Source organism: Haliotis rubra, unplaced genomic scaffold (assembly GCF_003918875.1).
Source record: "Haliotis rubra isolate DU_JTF1 unplaced genomic scaffold, ASM391887v1 Scf113, whole genome shotgun sequence".
Taxonomy (NCBI): domain Eukaryota; kingdom Metazoa; phylum Mollusca; class Gastropoda; order Lepetellida; family Haliotidae; genus Haliotis; species Haliotis rubra.
Genome location: NW_025765037.1, coordinates 1,508,608 through 1,523,216, shown reverse-complemented (window position 1 = coordinate 1,523,216; position 14,609 = coordinate 1,508,608). Strand labels below are relative to the sequence as shown.

Here is a 14,609-nt window from a genome sequence, read left to right as displayed (position 1 = left end):
TTCTTTGGGATGAGCTGGATCGACTTGTAAGTCAACGTCGACGGGTCCCGCAGACGCTCGGAGAACTTGCAGTGGCGTTACAGGAGGAATGGCGGAGGTTTCCCCAGGCAAGAATTCAACGTCTCATCCGGTCTGTTCAGAGGAGGTGTCGAGCAGAGATAGCAGCTCGTGGTGCTCACACTAGGTACTGACTATAACGCCCCCTGGGGCCACACCTTGTGCAGTGACTGGCATGACAACGCGATGACACTATTCACAATAAAGTTGTCAATCTGTGTACGCAATTTTTGTACGCTCACTAGGTTCATTCTGCTATGAGAAATGCTCGTTTGAATAAACACAATATTTAACCTGATTTTTTTCCATATGCATTTCTTTTTTTGAAGAGTGTACAAATGAAACCTAACTCTCGAGATATGTGTCGTATTTAGACAAAGTGTATCAGCACTAGACACAGTTCCTTTTGAATATAACTTCCAACAATATAATCAAGCAAACATCAGGACTCCTATAGTCAAGTAATGCCAATAATCAATTTCGACATTAACAAGACAGCGAAATGGTTTCACAACCTCCAAAAATAAAATGAAGCGCCACCGAGGTATAACATGGATAAAGCATCTACTGTGGAAATGGTTGGATCCATGTCAGACTGCGATTTGAGTAGGAATGTCACTATAAACTTGAACTACTCCTGGGAAGCCAAACATACACATACACATGAATACATACATAAACACATACAAATCTGTATACATACAAACGCCCACTCAAGCAAACACACACACGCCCAATATGTGCAATGATCCAGAGATGCCAAGCATAATTTAGCCCAATTAAAATTTTGGCCAAAAATTGAAGTAAAAACTTAGTATTTTTTAGTCAAAATTAGAATTAACTTTTCGAAAGAATGGTCATATTTAATGAAAAAATATAGAGAGATATTCTAAGAACTTGTTATTAACAATGTACTCACCTAAATCAGTAGTAAGTATCCATATATAGCTTGATACTGAATAAAATGTGTTTGAAATTTATTGTGTATGGTACATATGCTAATTGATAACTTAATTTATTGTATTTGTTGAAAAATTTGTATATTTCTACTGCTATCATTGTCGCATATTTTGTGTTGTTTTTCGTAACGATTACAATAAAATCGTATGGGTTGGCATCTGTGAATAATCTTGAAAGCAACAAAAAGTACCATTTCACCTCCCAAACACACAGTACATCTATTCTCAAGTGAGCGAGCCTCGGTCATCATCTCTCTGAGCAGTACGTCAGTTATATGAGTGCTTATCAGCCTGACCCACAACGCCCAAAGTGGCACAGGTCATAGGCATGTATGGTGTTGACCAACTTTCAACCATAACAAGGGCAAAGCTGGAATGCCGACTCAGGAACACCGGATGCTGTCAAGGCTAAGGGACATAACTCAAGCGTAAATGTAATTGCATCCAAACTGTGACATTAACGTTTGAGTATGGATAATGTAATTCAAAACATACAAATAGGTACCCTAATTGTCTAAGGTCCTAAATCTCACTATGCAGAGTTACCTCCCTTGGGCAAGCCAGAAACCTGTGATCACTGTTCAAATCCTGATTATTTTTCTATGTTTGTCAGAATGGTGGGCACCATATCCATGCTCATTTGTTTCACCATAACTGTGAACCAGCTTTGGCCCCAGGCTAAGCTGACATGACACGACATAACAGGAATATAGCTGTTCAAAGCCGAGTTAAATCCAACTCAATCACTTACTCTTTCCAAAGGGGCGGTGGGGTAGCCTTGTGGTTAAAGCATTCAGCCCAAGCCCCGGGTTTGATTCTCCACATGGGTACAATGTGGGAACCCTATTCTGGTGTCCCCAGTCGTGATTTGCTGGAATATGTCTAAAAGTGGCGTAAAACCCAACTCACTCACAACTCCATCCAAAATCCACTGAAACCAATGCATCAGAGACGGACTTTTCTTCATTAGCTTTGTAAGCAGATGCTACTGACCCACATACGGAATGTCGGCTCGCATCAAATAACGTTATCCATTGCAAGAGAGAATGGACAAGTCTGAACAAACACCTTTTTCCTTTCAAAAGGGAATGATTAATGGATTTAGAAACGAGCATTTTCTTCAGCAGCTGATCCAATCCATCCTCTGCAATTGCAGTAATGAGAACTTGAGTTCAAGGACACAATTGATCACAGTTTCCATGCAACTAGACACAAACACCAAAAGACCACATATCATATTTCTTGCCTCCTATCAAATGTCTGCAATAATTTATGAGTATGACAATCACTAAATCAACGTCTGCAGTAAAGCCTCACTCATTTAGGCTATATTAATCAGGACCTCATTTGCCTCGACTTTATTAACATGAAACCTGTTAATCTTGAAAATCTTGATGGGAACACCCATAAATATCGACAGGAATATTGCATATGAAGACCACCTTCATGGAGAAGTGGTAGAGGGTCTGTCCAGAGAGATGAAGGTAGATCCCATGCTGCATCCTTTCAAAGGATGTTGGAAGATAATACTTATATGTTCCATACAATGGCAATAATCTTGAATGCAGTGTAAAAACTAGTTTCATGTTCCCTAATCTCACCCAAACCCATGCTACTCCACACCACCCTTTACTTTATCCCATTCCACCTCACCTCACCTCACCTCACCTCACCTCACCCGTCTCCATCCCACCTAGAAATTATTATTCTGGATATTTTCAAGCTCAATATCTAAAGTGGCATTATGGAATGTTTTACTTAAATATCTAGAATTATTACAAATGCCCACCTCTGTAGATCAATCAACAGAATGAGACAGAAATATTCTGTTCCTCAGCAAAATTGAACCATTCTTTCTGAAACTATCCGACAAGAAGAATAGGAAATTTTCTAAAGAACACTCTGAAAACCTCTGTTACAGCTGTGCACACACAGCATTGGAACACAGATGAACAATGTCTTTATTATTCCCTATGGTCATCATGTAACATTTATTGCAGGGATTTGCTTGAAACGAGCAGACAGAACTACAAATTGCCCTATATTTTGTTGCAGTACAAAAGAGCCCTGGCAGTTTTTACCCATTCATCAACTATAATTACTCCTTGGTGAATATCTTGCACAGTTCTATTAACAAACATATTCTACATTCATTGTAAGAAAGGACATAAAGGAATAACAATACTGTAGTGTGTTTTAGTAAGTGCATTTTTCCTTTTTTCACACTTAAAATACATTTTAATATATTCTTTCACTTTAGGAGTCGTGAACAGTAATCAAATATGCAGTAATTTCATCTTTTCATAAAAATATTAGTTTTCATAATTATGGCCATACTAGCATGTGCATTGTTCGATTTCTGGCAGCTTCTATAGAAGATGTTAGCATATACAGTGAAACCTGTGTAAACCGGCACCCCATGGGACCGAAATGAAATGCTGGTTTAGACAGGGTGCCAGATTAGACAGTGATGATCATTTTCCAACATGGATGCTATTTACACTCATCAATCTCTTTATCTCTATAATTAAGCGTGCCGAGAGGAGTGTATTGGATTAAGGGACCTTGTCTGGACTTCTCATACCCATGCCGGCTTAGAGCAATTGATTCACCACGCAATCACTACTTCCTGATTATCTAGAGTGCCATGAGGATTAATTAGTGTATTGGATTATGTGTCCTTGATTGGACTGCTCATACCCATGCCGGTTTAGACAGTGTTAATTACAGTTAAATTTGCATTTTGGGACCGGAAAGTCGTGCCGGAATATGGAATAGACAGGTGCCAGATTAGACAATGTTTTAATGATCATAATATCGTTGTAAATTGGCAGGACCAAAATTTTATGCCGGTTTTAACAGTGTGCCGGATTATTAGACAGGTGTTGGCAGGTTTCACTGTATATAACAAAACCAACCTCAAAATCTTGAATTTTGTACAAATCCAGTACACAAACCAGTTCCAAACCAGTAACCAGTAACTTATACGCTTAAACAAGGGGTGGTGGGGTAGCCAAGTGGTTAAAGCGTTCGCTCATCATGTTGAAGACCTGGTTTCAATTCCCCACATGGGTGCAATGCGTGAAGCCCATTTCTGGTGTCCTCCGTCTTGATTTTGCTGGAATATTGCTAAAAGCTGCGTTAAACCAAACTCACTCACTTAAAACAGACTGACAGACATAACAAACTGTTATTTTGGTCCCAACCACTTTCTGTATACATTAGTCAAAATGTGTACAATGAACTAAAGCTATAATGTACTAAAATTTGTTGTTCTTTTGAGTTTACTACAACTGCAATTTACTGTACACCATTCTATCACATGCTTCCTTGGAAGAAATCTCTTGGGTTAGATTAGGTGATATCTCCTGGGTTTTGCATCACAGTACTTTGCAGACAATTATGACATCATCAGTTACCATGATGTCACAATGTAATGACATCACTACTGTTTCTGCCACCAAAGCTGGTTAGCTGTACCTTTTCATCCACAAAACACTGTAATGTTACAAACTAAAAATTATCTTTTCAACAACAAAAACTGTTTGACAAGTTGATATTCAACACTGAAAGATTGACATATACTGACAACTCACTCTCAACAGAAATGACCATGGTGAAACTGTCTGTATACAGTATTTACAGATTTACACATGATTAGTGGGCATCAATAACTATGTTACTTCTGGATGCATTAACAATCAATTTAACACAATAAAAATAAAGAATGCATGAAAACTAATTATTCCTTTAGAAACTACTTTAAAAGACAAACTCCACAAACAATTTATAGCAGTCATCACATCAAAGATTTTAAGCACAATATATCTAAAAATTCATGATTCATGGTACTTACTTTCAGAAAATGTCCACAAACTCTTATCAATAAAGCCCTGAATATATTTAGACACAAGTCCAATATGTACAAGAGTTAAACTCACCACGACAAGTTGAGCAAACGATGTTGAAAGCATGAGGAACCACTGCTCCTTGTTTGTGACGGTCGTAGTGTTGGCGGATATGTCTATACTCTCAAGCCGACATACAAATGCTAAGGTCAGTCCCAGTCACGACAGGCTATAATCATCCCCAAATGATGGCACGAAAAACCTTTTTGTTCCACGACCTGTAAAAATTACAGGAAAGACAGCAACCCTGTCTCACGCCTGCTCTTGACCTCGATGCAATGGTGCCATTTATAACAGCAGTCTGTCAGGCCTGCCAGTCATGACCATATATAAAGATATATATACACTGCTTTCCATCAGCCTTACCGCAATAGTTGTCATATGTAGCAAAGGGACATAGAATTTAACATGCACGAAACTGACAGAATCCATACAACCATATAATGCTTTCAGATTTTTATTATCCTGATGTCTGAAGGGCCCTGTGTATGCATATAAAGGTGCACGAAAACATATTTTAATTGGTTTGTATTTATATTCCTCCTTCCTATTACCAAGAAAAGACCATTTCTACATGTCTGAATAATACTCAGTATAAATTGAATAAAACATGTACACCTTTCAGCTTTCTAAAAGTAACTCCGCATTTTTTTACACTCATTTCAGAAATTTTCAAATGTACACATGAAAATCAACACAGAACAGATATATTCATTCCCTTTTGGGAGACGAAATCATACCGTCTGACAAGACAATCCAGTGGTTGACATCAGGAGCATTGATCTACGTAACTGGCATACTATGACTTGCATCAACCAAGTCAGCAAACCTGACAACCTGATCTTGTTAGTAAACAAACTGGGTGTTGCCTTTCACGCTTGACGGCATAAAACGTTTGAGCCATGACAAGCTCAGTAGAACAGCCATTGTTGACTGTGTGTCACTCGGGGTGTATCCTGTACACGTTTATAGCGACAATAACTCGGATAACACCAAACATCATAATTAACAGACTTATTTATCAGGTGCATTCCAAACACAGTGTTAGGGTTGGGTGTGTCAAATTTCTCTGACAGCCTCACCCAAATGTTCTTTTCCAACATAATACAACACTTGTCAATAGTCAGAATATTCTCCTTGGTTGTGTATTAGTTTAAAGACTTAAATTGAAGAGGGACTTGGAGGAACAACTCCATGTCCCTGTGATAACAGACACATCATGTTCGAAAGGGATAAAGTTATCCTATGTAAGTATGACTCCGATTCAATTTAATGTACAACATGTTTTAATAATTTTTAGTTGTATTTATTGTTAATCGTGTTAATAAGGAATTATCTATGATTCTGAGTCCCAATGATTTTGCTAAGTCCCATCTAAGCAAATCAGCCTTGTTATTCAGCAATTTGTACATGTATTGCTAATGGTTTTTCTAAATGTAAACATAATCATTAAGAATTATTGATTATTCTCAATGAAAATGATTTCAAGAAGATATAATATGATCACATACATCAAGAAAGGATTATTACACATGAAGCGTAATTGTTGTAAGAAACTCAGAAATTTCTATAGTTTCCTAGAAGGTTGGTTGGTTGGTTTGTTGTTAAACTCCATACTCAGCAATATTCCAGCCATATGGCGGTGGTTTGTAAATAATCGAGTCTGGACTTGACAATCCAGTGATCAACAGCATGAGCATCATTCCACGCATTTGGGACACAATGATATGTGTCAACCGAGTCAGTGAACCTGACCACCCGATCCGGTTAGTCGACCAGCATACTGAAGATCAATTCTAACCTGGATCTTCACGGGTGTTCCAAGAATGATCAATATATGTAGAATTATATGTCAATGAAACACCCAGTGACAATGCACTGGTGCTATTGAACAGCAGCAAGCTCTCCACACAGGAAGTATGTAATTTCCTTCACTTCCTGTACGCTGTACACCACCTGACAATGATCTGACAGGCCGATAACATCCGTATTTCCCCACCACATACTGGCCATGCTATCATGTCATCTACAACGTGCAGGTTTCTGATTTCCCAATGTAACAATGACGTTATACAACAATCGACACAAGGATATAGAAGTATCCAAAATAGAAAACACTGCCTGAACGGACGCTTCAACCAATGGAGAAATTCCAGGAGTAGAACAAGTGCGTTGTAGCTAATTAGGCCGTTTACTGGCAAACAATCACCATCCAAATGTCAAATGGTTCAGAACCATACATTTTGATACTGATGTTGTTAATCGACATTATTCAAAGTGATCTGTTGTGCGTATATCCATTTATTCAACAGACTTAACGAGTGGGTTGGTTTATAACAGTATTTTGTAAAACTTCCGTCTGTCTGACCATACTAATTATTCTTGTATGTGACTGACAGTCTGTAACCAACATTAGATAGCAGACAATAATTATTGACTATTCCAACAGTTCAATATTAGACACAGCCATTATCAATTAAACATCTGGTGTCCATGAAATTGGAAATTAATTTCATATACAAAATGATGTCAGTGGCATAAGGTGTTGGACTTCAAATTTATCGTATCATTACATTTGAAACAAAATTTAATCAATCAAACAAGAAGCCATGCATTCCTGAAAAAATGTAAAAAATAAAGTCCCACTTTTTTGTTACAATGGTTACTTTAAATTTCAAATTGACACTGGTTATCACAATAATATGTAAAGATATGTGAAACCTCTAACATAAAAACAGTGAGATTATTATAATTATGTTGATATTATTGAACAGCTACTGAAAATAAAAGACAGTCCACATAAACTCCTAAAATCACATTCCTTGGAATTATTAATAATCAAAGGATATTCTAACTTTTAAAAATCAGGTTGACTACAAGTTAAATTTAACTTACACTGAGCCTAACAATGAATCTGTATCCATGTCCTTCTGTATAGACTAAAGCATCCGTCAAACAGTATTATATAAACAGTAAAAGCCTACCGGATGATATAAGTTCATATATACAATATACCAGTCACATGATTTGGGTGAAACTGTGGAACTTTGCATGACATCATGCACTTCCTCTGTGACAAAGGAACCCTATGTCATGGAAAAGATGCAGCTTACTTCCTTCATGTATGACAAAAGATTGACTAGAATATGGTGTTTTGTTTATCAGGATATAATGTATTGAGAGATAAATATTCTGATTATGAAACATGTTCATGTGATGGCAATTACATAAAAAGCAATACATCTGGCAGGCAATATTACAAATAGAACAAATATTGTTTGTATTCTGAAGACAAATCACAATGTAACGAGACGTTATGGCTCTCAAATAACCAGGATTTGCTTTTTTCCATTTTCTTTCTTTTGATTTTTTGTTTGCATGTTCTTTTAATCAAATAAAACATTTCTCGAACAAACACATCTGCCAAACAGAAAAATTATATTTTACATTCTCAAGACAAACCTACAATTTAACAAGATGTTATGTTTCTCAAATAACTAAGTTTTCTTTTTCTTTTCTTTTTTCGTTTTTATTAATTGTTTGATCAGCATTCTAGCAGTTGGTGAGCCAAGCAAAGTATACAACTTTCTGAAATCGTTTTTGCTTGATAAAAGTATAAGAATCTACATTGAAACATCGCTCGATGCAATAAACAAGAAGTTGTCATCCATAAAGTTGTATGCTTTCTTTTTTTATTGTTTGGGTCTGTTTTTAATCAAACATAACATTTCTTACACAAACAAAATCAATCAGTCACTCTTAACAAAAATCAAGTCAAGGCCATGCTGACGAAACTTCTGTTTATCACTTAAACAAAACAACAACACAATTATCATGTAAACCAACACCACGACTTTCTTGTAGCAAAGATTAGTGAACAAAGAGTGAAATCTGACACGGTGTTATCTCCATTGCTAGTGTTGTATGTAGTTATAATGTGTGTTGACCTTTAATTAAACCATGTCTGATCTTTAAAGGAAGTTACAGGGCCTAAGGGTGACCTTTTGTTTGTAGACGGGGTTGAAAGAATCGGTGGGTCAGTGTTCCTGAATAGAACTTCTTTCAAGTGGTCATGTTTGGGATTTGTGCTTATACAGTGTTTGGAAATGTTTCAACCATTTCAATGCCATTATACAACCATACACAGCCCAGACCAGCCATGTAGAGGCAGTCACAATCATATTACAACCATGTTATACAGTGATGTTAAAACTGTATGATACAGCATGGTAACACCCAAATCCCCAACCAACAGCAATGCTACTATATTTATATCAATTCATAGAGATGTTACCATATCTCCATCAAATCATTGAGATGCAACCAATTATCATCACCAAATCACAACAAATTGCAACAACCATAATCACATCACCTTCTAATCAATGTGCAAACTATATCAGCACCAAATCATAGCGATACTACAACCATACTACAACCATTTCAGCACCAGATCACATCCCCGTTAACACGTGATCTTGTGAGCGAGGGGCGGTGGGGTAGCCTAATGGTTAAAGCGTTGGCTCGTCACGCCGAAGACCCGGGTTCGAATCCCCACATGGGCACAATGTGTGAAGCCCATTTCTGGTGTCCCCCGCCGATGATGTTGCTGGAATATTGCTAAAAACGGCGTAAAACCAAACTCAGTCAGTCATTCAGTCTTGTGAGTGAGTTCTTCTTTTTATTCCATTAGAAGCAATATTCCTGCAATACCAATGAGCTTCACACAATGCATCAATGTGGAGAAACAAACCAAGGTTTATGAATGACTTTCTATTACTTTAACCCCCAGCCTACCTTACCACCCCTAGAGGGCCTACGTATCACAAATCACTGCGTTCAGGGCACTTGCGGTAGGCTAGTGAGTGAGTATGGTTTTATGCAATATTCCAACAACATCACAGCGGGGAAAACCAGAAATGGGTTTCATGCATTGTACCCATGTTGGAAATCGAACCCGGGTCCTCGGCGTGATGAGCAAACGCTTTAACCACTGTACCCATGTGGGCAATCGAACCCAGGTCCTCGGCGTGATGAGCAAACGCTTTAACCACGAGGCTACTCCACTGCCCCATTCATAGTTTGTTGGGGGTCAATAACACAATATCTCTACCATACTGCTGAGTTAGATTTAGTCTTCAGCAACCCATGCTTATCGTAAGAGGGAATTAACAAGATCAGGTGGTCAGGTTCACTGACTTGGTTAAAGCAGGTCATTGTTTTCCAGTTACATAGATCGATGCTCATGATTTCACTGGTCAGAATCACTTTGAACCAGACTTGAATATTACGGAATATTGTTAGAAATACTGCTTGTTTTGTTGCATTTAACATCAAACAAACACAACATTTACCACCCAGGTGACAACCTTCACCTCTAAGCAGTCTATGTAACAACATCATAATCCCCAGCTGGGATAATTTACATGATCCTGACACGTACAGGGGAGATAACTCAATACTAAATAACAAATAAAATTCCAAGATGGATGTAGTCAGTGCATAAAATATAGCCCATCCCACCATCCTTGATGGTCTATTAAATATGTAAGGCCGTCTTTTGGTCGGAAGAAATATTTGAAAAACAAAACAAAACTTAACTTAGTTTCAATGAAGAGTTTTAGTTTTTGGGACTCCCTGTTTTTCTTTAGGACTGGTCACTTTTTGGGACAATCAGTTCTTGGACAAGCCATATTTCAAAACTATTTTATACAGTGATATTGTATTAAGTTTTAGAGCAATTTCTTTGACGCATCTTTCTAACTGAAACAATATTACAAAATCAACTCACATTTTTTCACAAACAAAATTAACGTGACATCATCATCATCTATTGTTCAAATGAAGTACTTCAAGTACTACATGACCTAAACTCTAGCTAACCTTTGAGACAAACTTAGGACGCAATTAATTAGGAACGAGATCCTGTCCTTGTCCTTCATCATTTGGTACCAGCCTCCCATCATCACAGAACTTGCTCACAGGTCTTTGCTGTTATAACAAGCTCATGGCAGAGCCAGCTTGTGAAAACAGACTCTCGCTATGTTAATATTTGTGTCATACGATTTGAGGTGCAAGTTCACAATTTCAAATCCATTATTTCTCATTTTTCTGGAAGTCACTTGTGAAAGGATAATATTTCTCATTTAGCTCTTAAACTTTTTAATTAGTTTTAAGAGTTCTTTTTTTAAAATTCCCACCATGAACTAACACATTTGAATATTTTTTGGCGAATTGTGAACTGGATGCCCTTTAATGTAAATATTGGTATTGTAGGGGTTACATGCCAATCTACAGCTGTCCATTTAGACAGCCATGGAACCGAATAAACCTTATGTATTTATATTTAATTTTTAATTTTTAAAGAATATCACAGGTACTATATGAAATTGAGAACAAACAAATCATAAAACCAAACAAAAAATTTGCATGCCTGATGCATTCATCACAGTGGTGAATTTACATAATGATTAAAATTTAGATTCATCACAATTATTTCTTGAACTAAATAATACAAAAGTTGTACATGTATTTGCAGAATTTGCTATCCAAGATATTCCTCTGACATATATTTTTATTTGTTTGCCACATTTTTGGGCAGTGGACTTTCTGTTCTATATTTTAAGGCATATTTTAAAATGCATCTCGATCATAAAAGGCTATTTCCCACAGGTTTCTATGTACTGACCACTACGCAGCCTGTAGGCAAACTAGGAAAATTCATTATTTTGTCCAAATTGGTTTTCGGGAAAGATCCGTTTTCTGAAATTCACAGGAATGTCCATTTTAACATTGCTTATTAATGAAATTACAGGTTATTTTTTTCAAAGCCATTAAAGAAGCTCCCTCTTACATTTGCATTAATTCCAATATAGAATTCTTAAAGGCATTTGCTGCTGATTTAGGCCTCTGAGTTGGTTTAGATAAACCTCTGAGTTGGTTTAGATAAACCTCTGAATTTCCACATGCACGCAGCATCTACAACTGACGAAGGATAATAACAGGTTTCCATCCTCTCCAACGTTTAAGAAAAAATAATCTCATTCTCATTTCTTCAACTTGCCCTGAAAAGACACCATGGAAACTTTGTGGACAGAGGGACGGCATTTCTCATCTCAATATGCTAGGTAAATAAACACAGAGAACAAGATGAGATTTGGGATCAAGGGGGTCCGGCATCTAATTGTACCCCCTGTCTGGGATAACAGTGGGCCTGGCCAATTTTGACACATCACACTACCAGAATGTTGACTCACAAGTTGACACACATGCTGTACATAAACATATGTGTTAAGAGACGCGTTTCACATCCGACATACGAGGAGGACCTTGTACTCGGGTGTATCCTGCATGTCTACTAAACTCAGTACCTTGGTATCTCAGGTATAAACCCAGCAAGATATGTTTTAGTAAGATTTCTCATAAGTAACACCTATAGCTAGCTTACAGATAGACTTGCAAAAGTCCCTAGTCTAAGGTAATAAGGAATAGTATAAATTATGATTTCTAAACAAAATATAAATAACAGACTGGGGTACTGTCTGCTTATCTAGGCTTGCCTCTTTAAAGGATACAACCATGGGCTTAACAATTAGTACAACCTTAGAGCAAGGCTAAACTACAGATAATCATTACAGTTTCTGGAGGACAGCAAAGAGTCACTTTTGCATTTTTCAATCTTTAAATAAATTTACATTTCATTATTAAAACACTACAAAATTACATAATGACGAGTCAGTTTTGTGTCCTGCATCATCAGAGTGAGTGAGTTTAGTTTCACGCCGCCTTTAGCAATAGTCCAGCAATATTACAGCAGGGGACATCAGAAATGGGCTTTACACATAGTGCCCATGTGTGGAATTGAACCCGGGGCCTTAGGTGTGATGAGCAAACACTTTATCCACTTTACTACCCCACTGCAATGCATCATTAGACACTCCTTTGACATCTTATAGGTACATGTTTAAGATACCTCCATCTTGGCATCCAGTAATATAACATTGAGAGAAATTTTGCAAAACTCGTTAACACATGACTGACATGAATATACACAGCAGAGTTAACAAAATTAGGCACATGACTGATAAGGTGTCCCATCAAAATGACTGACTGACTGACTGAGTTTAGTTTTACGCCGCTTTTAGCAATATTCCAGCAATATCACGGCGGGGGACACCAGAAATGGGCTTAACACAATGTGCCCATGTGGGGAATCGAACCCGGGCCTTCGGCGTGACGAGCCAACGCTTTAACCACTAGGCTACCCCACCGCCCCCCCATCAAAATGAGTGAGGGGGAGGGGGGAGGGAAGAAAGTACGATCCCAGCATCTCCGCTCCCTCCTTTTGTAAATCAAATATGGCCCCTGTCTTTTGCAACACAGGTAGATCAGAAATCCTGTCATACACACATGTACCCTCCCCAAAAGAGAAGAACTTATTGCACATATTCAACCAAGGTTATGACATGTGACAGGGTAAACCTAAAACCTGTTTTGTGGATTGTGAAAATAGACTTATCATCCCTTCAATTTTTTGCAGTCAAACCAGGAAGCATTTATGCATACAAAACAAAAACTGGGTACATTCTTGTAATATCTGTACCAACCATGACCCCAACAACTATAAGTTTCTAAAGAAAACTTGTTTCATTGTCTTTCAAACATGGATTAACATGATCACTATAACCAAACCATATGTGACCAAGATGATTTACAGCCAAAATCCTGGGAAGAATATTTCAAGATGGAATGCTGACAATATAAACATGGTAAACATAACATGCATAACAAATAATGCCTTGTTCTTATCACATGGAATAAAATTATCATTTTTACTGACTGTTTTCAAACAAGATTTTAAAGGAAATATACATAAAATGCTGGTTTTACCATCAATGAAGTTTGTAGTTACTGTATACAATAATGAGTTTTATCACCTCTTTCATGTGACTGATAAGAACCATTGCACTATATTTCAGTTGCACTATATATTGCACTGATATATACAAACAAACATAATATGAGAATTTTATATAAGCATACATTAATTTGAACAAAATTATATTTTGCATGAAAGCAGTGTACAAAGTATACGAAAGTCGAATTTGTTAAATAACACTGATATAAGTGTATTTTACTTTGTTCACTTAAAAGATTTCTGCATTTACGAGCGCATATTATTATATTACTCCGAATATCAAAACTAGTACTCTTAAGAAATACAGCAATACAAGCTATTTTTGTCTTCAAACAAAGTCGTGAAATAACATGTGCATTCTCGTGCAATTTCACGTTTATTTGAAAACAAAGCGACGAAGGTGAAGTGACAGTGGATAAATTTGCTTCTCCGAGTATATAAACATAGATAAGTTCACCGTCAGCGGAAAGTAACTGTGAAATCTTACCCGTTATCTTCGTGTCGCTGCGACAATCAAAACACCGCCTCCTCTGTTCGCGGAGAATGACAGCTCGAGACACTTTTACCGGTGTCTAATTATTTTGTTCCCCGTGTTTTTCGTGTCCTGTAACAGGTGCCCCCGGCAGAAGTGCATTAATGCGTGCTTTGTGAATAAAGGTGGGGGAAGGGGTAAGGACGCTCTGGAAATGATGTTCACAAGTGTATTGGGCAGTATCTATTTTATCGACATTATAGCATGATGTTATAAATAACTGTGTCTTCTTTACT

General features: G+C 37.3%; 1 protein-coding gene across 1 annotated transcript in view; it reads right to left on the bottom strand.

Annotated features, from left to right (window-relative positions):
- LOC124291418 (PTB domain-containing engulfment adapter protein 1-like) overlaps positions 1 to 14,402 on the bottom strand; it is an 85,725-nt gene extending 71,323 nt beyond the window's left edge. The window contains exon 1 of the mRNA XM_046728443.1: positions 14,329 to 14,402. The gene's annotated coding sequence lies outside the window, so the exon portion shown is untranslated. The remainder of the gene's footprint in view (positions 1 to 14,328) is intronic.
- Positions 14,403 to 14,609: the final 207 nt, after the last annotated feature.